Source organism: Triticum dicoccoides, chromosome 2B, assembly GCF_002162155.2.
Source record: "Triticum dicoccoides isolate Atlit2015 ecotype Zavitan chromosome 2B, WEW_v2.0, whole genome shotgun sequence".
Lineage (NCBI taxonomy): Eukaryota > Viridiplantae > Streptophyta > Magnoliopsida > Poales > Poaceae > Triticum > Triticum dicoccoides.
The window spans coordinates 799,865,284-799,871,114 of NC_041383.1; the positions used below are offsets into that span (position 1 = coordinate 799,865,284).

The 5,831-nt window shown below is 44.6% G+C and overlaps 1 long non-coding RNA gene across 1 annotated transcript in view; it reads left to right on the forward strand.

Annotated features, from left to right (window-relative positions):
• The window catches only part of LOC119368869, a 5,737-nt gene extending 4,674 nt beyond the window's left edge, over nt 1–1,063 (forward strand). Inside the window, exon 5 of the long non-coding RNA XR_005176763.1 lies at nt 988–1,063. This is a non-coding gene — a long non-coding RNA (uncharacterized LOC119368869). The remainder of the gene's footprint in view (nt 1–987) is intronic.
• Nucleotides 1,064–5,831: the final 4,768 nt, after the last annotated feature.

The following is a 5,831-nucleotide window of genomic DNA, read 5'->3' on the forward strand; positions in this document are numbered from 1 at the left end:
TGATTAAGCGCCCCCCAATTTTCACCAAGTCGCCCAAGCATAGCAGATAGCCAAAATCGCCTAACCGCGCACAACAAGTCAGCGAAACCAATGAGCTTTAGTCACCTACTAAACCAACACTTTTTTCAGTGTCGCCCACCCCCATGTGCTTAATCGCCTTCCAATTTTTCATCAAGTCGCCCATAGGAAAGCAGAAACACAAAAACCGCCTAACACGGAGGGGGCACATCTTCGCGCTACCCCCTCGGTCTTCTAGTGTCGCCTCACCCGATGAACCAAGTCGCCCAAAAACTCATGACCACCCAACCCAAAATCGCCTAACGCAGGAGGGGGTGCATCTTGCCTCCCTCGGTGGACTAGTGTCACCTCACCAGACGAACCAAGTCGCCCAAAAATCCACAACCACCCACCTCCAAATCGCCTAACACGGGAGGGGGCGCATCTCGCCTCCCTCGGTGGCCTAGTGTCGCCTCACCAGACGAATCAAGTCGTCCAAAAACTCATGACCACCCAACCCAAATTGGCCTAACTCGGGAGGGGGCACATCTCGCCTCCCTTTAGCCTAGTGTCGCCTCACCAGACGAACCAAGTCACCCAAAAACTCATGACCACCCAACCCAAAATCGCCTAACACGGAGGGGACGCATCTCGCCTACCCCTCGGTGGCCTAGTGTCACGTCACAAGATGTACAAGTCACCCAAAAACCCACGACCACCCACCTCCAAATCGCCTAACACAGGAGGGGGGGACCATTGCGAATCGAAAATGTAAAGGAAGCGAACATTCTAGAAACAAGATAGGGATTTTTTTAATAATGTTTTTTATTCGTGATCATGCTTCAGGTGATCATTTTAAGTGCGTGGAAATCTTTTTTTTCTGCAACATTCTTTTGTCTTGCATTTTTCTGCAGTAAATAGCAATATCATTTCGTATTTTTCGGGGCACACTAATGAAAACCAGATTTTTTCCCTTCTCCCCAAAAACAGGTATGATTGCAGCATATATATGCTACACAATACCGACAACTGGGATGGCACCCATGTCCTGGAGTATAGGCCAAATGTAACATCCCAATTTTCCTAAATTAGGATGTTAATAGATCATTCATATGCATATCATATTTTTATTGCATTATTTGCTTTTTCAGAATATTCAAATTATTATGCAACAAAAGGCAATTTATTAGGAGTGGAGATAACATGACTTCTCCCCTATTTTAAAAATGTTCATAATGTGCAGAATATTATTTCCAGTTCATTTGATATGTTCTGGTAATTTTTTGTGATCTTCAAAATATTTTATTTGTTTGTTTTATTGCTGTTTGAGTGGCCTATTGCATCAAAATTATTTTACAAAATTGCATTAGAGTTGGAACTAGTGTTCCTGTAGTTTATAGCTGTACAGCTATTTTTACTGTGTGTCTAGGTATTTTTATTTAGAATTTATATTGTGTATTTTATTTTATTTATTTTTAGTTTTGCTGCTGTAGTTTTTGTTTTAAAACAAAAAAAAGGGAAGACGCAGCGCAGCGCCGCAGCGCACTGACGGCCCAGCTCGCCGCCATGGCCCAGCAGCCTCCCGTTCGCCCGCAGCCCACTTCCTGCGAAGCGATACGCAGCAGCGTCACCCGACCCGCATTGCTTCAGCCGCTGACCCGCGGACCCCACGCGCCCCTGTTCATCCCCTTCACCGAGCCGGACGCGCCGCCGCGCGCACGCTGAGGCCGACCCGGATCGATCCGACGCCTGGTCGATCCCGTGCGAGCCAGGGACATCACGCGCGAGCCCAGGACCCCGAAGAACCCTACCGCTCGCCTTTCCCCACTCCTCGTCGACCGCACGCCTCTGTAGCGCGTTTTGGATCTCGGGAGAAGCTCCGCCGCCGCCGCCGTTTCTTCGGTCGATTCCGTCGTCGTAAGAACACCGCAGCCGCGCCAGTTGCCTCCCTCGACCCTCCACTCATCACCGAAACCTTCTGACACTCTTACCTGGGCAGAGAGCCACCGGAGCCGCCGCCCGACGCCGAGCAGAAGCGCTGGAGCACGCCGGAGTTCGCGAGCCGCCGTCGCCTAACAGAGGACACCCCGCCGCCGTCCGACACCACCACCACCTCCGCAACTTGTCGCTGAACCCGTCCGTCACCTCACCTTCGCCGGAGACCCGCCGGAGAGCCGCCGCCGCCGACGCCCGAGACCGCCGCCGCCGTCCCCTGTTTTCCGGTGAGCACGCACGCACAGCAAACCCCGGCCAATCACGCGCTGACATGTGGCAGTTGCTACAGGAGTTCGCTACAGGAGTTGCTACAGCCCAGATGTTTTCTGTTGTTTTTGTTTTTCTTTCCAGATTTCAACTCTAACTTCAATTAGCTATATCTTTTATTCTGTATACCCAAATTAGGTAATTCTTTTTCCTACGATCTCACAAAAATCAGCCCTTCATGACAGTACCAAAATTTCTCATGTTTGCACTGTTTAAATTTGAATTCGTTCAAATTCAAATTAAACCTTCCGGAGGCCATAACTCTCAAACCGTTTATCGGAATCGAGTGATTCTTTTTGTATTGTGACCGTAGTGCAATTTAGGTGCTGTTAAGCTTCTGTTGTTGAGTTTTAAAAATCATTTTCTTGCTGTTGGTTTTATTGTGGTTCTATTCGTGTTCCGGTGATTGATTTGTTGAATTGTGTGAAATGTGTAGATTGTCCGGAGTGCGACGCGAGCTATTGTCAGGAGTGTGACTTTCTGAATCAAAACCAAGGCAAGTTACATGTTGATCATCCTTTACCTATTGTTTTCTATGCATGTAGTTATATCACACTATAAATATATGCATGTATAGGATTACTATATTATTTTGCTATATGCTGTTGAGCTATCTTCCCGTCTTTTGCAAATCGTGGTAGTTGTAGTTTGCTATGCTTTGTAGACGGGGGTGGTTCGTGTATACATTGAGTGTATGTGAGGATTATATATATATAATAATTGAGTAGTAACTCAGGATTTAACTCACCTCTGGGCGGAAGTGGTATTGCTTGGTGTTGAGGGAAGGCATCATGGGGTCTTGCACCTTTTCTAAGGCCTTGCGCCCATGAGAGTGCACCCTAAGTGGAATGCTGCCCAGGTTCAAAAAGATCAGACAGACTTAGTGACTAGTAGCTTCCATGTGCGGCCACTGGCTATATGGGCTTTGGCTTAGTTGATCAGTTGTTGGAACCCTTGCCCAGACAGTGTCGACAGATGTAGCTTATGTAGGTGGGATGTGGCCATCAGGTGGTTAAGGGAACCTCTTCTGAAAGACTTTGTCTCAATCTTCGGATTGGGTCCAGTGGGTAAAGCGTACTAAACTCTGCAGAGTATTAAAACTAATCATGATTAGCCGTGCCCCCGGTTATGGGTAAATTTGAGCCACTATGCCATTATAGTTGTTGGATGATCTTGACAGATGTGACACTTAATAATATTTGTGGGCAACTTAATAAAAGGGTAGGTTGGAGTTGATTTTGCCAACTCAACCTTGTGTATTTAATTGTAGTAATAAAAGAACTAAATAAATTATTTGACTATTAGGTAGTTATTAGGATAAAATCAGCTTTATGCAAAAATAAACCCTCAAGCCTTCCTTTTGTTGTACTATGCATATACATGTAGGTCTGCTATTATTACTCCTGTGTAACTTGCCAATACATTCAAAGTATTGACCTATATGGCTGCAACGTCTCATGTTGCAGGATATTCAAACGAAGAGTAAGGTACCGTTAGGGTCGCGAGTCTGCACTCAGCATCGCCAGTGGGCTATGATGGGACTCATCATTATTTGCTGCTACATTTCCGCTGTTTGATTGAATAAAGCTAGCCAAGTGCTATGCAGATTGTTTTATTTTATATATTCTGGATCATACGATGTAATAAATGATGCACTTGCTATTCTGGTATTCATCTATAATGTGTGTGCTAGCGAGTTCGATCCAGGGACTAGCACGGTAAGCACAGAGACTCAAATCCTTCAAGATTTGGTCGTTACAGATGGCATCAGAGCAGTGTGTTGACTGTAGGACGTGACCCTAGAAAATGGATTAGAAAAGCCATAGGAGTGAAAATTAGTTTATAAACTAGCTATACTTCTTACTGTTTATTAGTTAGCCCCCTCAAGTATGTTGCCAGTTAAGTAGGAACTAGTGCTGAGACCACCATTCATGCTTGTTTTATATTGCAACGTTATCGTGTTAGCGTATCTGATTATGTCCACTTTTGTGGTATGAAGATACTAGATTGTTTGCTTGATTGGTAGTTGTTTGTTAAATTACTTAGTGTCGAAATTATTCGACTATATATATATATATATATATATATATAATATTATCATATTTGTTTGTTGTTTGTTTGTTGGTGTTATTCATTGTTGTGTTTTGTTGGCTTGATCATATTATGCATATGGGTAGAATATATTTATATCTACATAGTCCTTGGCCCTATTATATCTATAACTCATCTATGCTTGCCCACCAGTTGCTTGCTCAGTTGATACAGTTGCTTGCTCAGAACATGGGAAACAACAACAATAACAACAACAATCCGCCACCACCGCCACCTGTGGATATGCTTACCAGGTTCTTGAGGTTGAATCCTCAAAGGTTCTCCAGTTTCCCTGAACCTATTGTGGCTGATGATTGGCTCCGTGCAGTCAATAAGAATCTAGATACTGTTGGATGCACAAATGCAGAGAGGGTGAGGTTTGCCTCACATTTGTTGGAGGGTCCTACCGCAGCTTGGTGGGACAACTTCTTGGTCACTTATCCCATTGCTACTATCACTTGGGTGCAGTTTCAGACAGCTTTCCATGCTGCACATGTGTCTGCTGGTGCTATGAGTTTGAAAAAGAAGGAGTTTCGCAGTTTGCACCAGGGAGGTCGCACAGTTAATGCTTATGTGGACGAATTTAATAATCTTGCATGTTACGCTCCTAATGATGTTAACACGGATGCAGCTAGGCAGGAGAAATTCTTGGAGGGCCTAAATGATGAGTTGAGCCTTCAGTTGACAGTGGCCACTTTTAGGAATTGCCAGGATTTGATTGATAAGGCTATTGTTCTAGAGGGAAAGCAACATGCCATAGAGAATCGCAAGAGGAAGTACAACAATAATAACAGGTATAATTCAGGACCACAGCAGAAGCCACGCACTTCATATCATCATCATGGAGGTAATGGACATAATCATCATGGAGGTAATGATCATAATCATCATGGAGGGAATGGCCACCATCATCATAATGGGCACAAGAGTAACAACGGCAATGGCAGAGGTAATGGTAATGGTAATGGCAATGGAGGGAACAATAACCAGAACCACCAGGTTACACGTGCGCCAAGGGATTTGAGTCAGGTGCAGTGCTTCAGGTGTAAGGCTATGGGGCACTATGCCACAGATTGCCCAGGGGCGAAGAACTCAGGATCCAGCAAGCCAAACCCCTTCCAAAAGGGTCATGTCAACCATGTTAATGTTGAGGAGGTTTATAATGAACCTGATGCAGTGATTGGTAAGTTCTTGATTAATTCAGTACCTGCGCTTGTTCTTTTTGATACTGGTGCATCGCATTCATTTATTTCGAGGGTATTTGTGATAAACATGGAATGCCAACCAAAACACTTAGTATGCCTATTAGAGTGAGTTCCCCAGGAGCTGAGATGATAGCAGGTGTTGGTTGTCATCAGTTGACTTTGTCTATTGGGAAGCATGAGTTTCCTACGGATTTGATTATATTGAAGTCACAAGGTCTGGATATTATTTTGGGTATCGATTGGTTGCAGTTATATAAAGGTCGTATTGATTGTGCC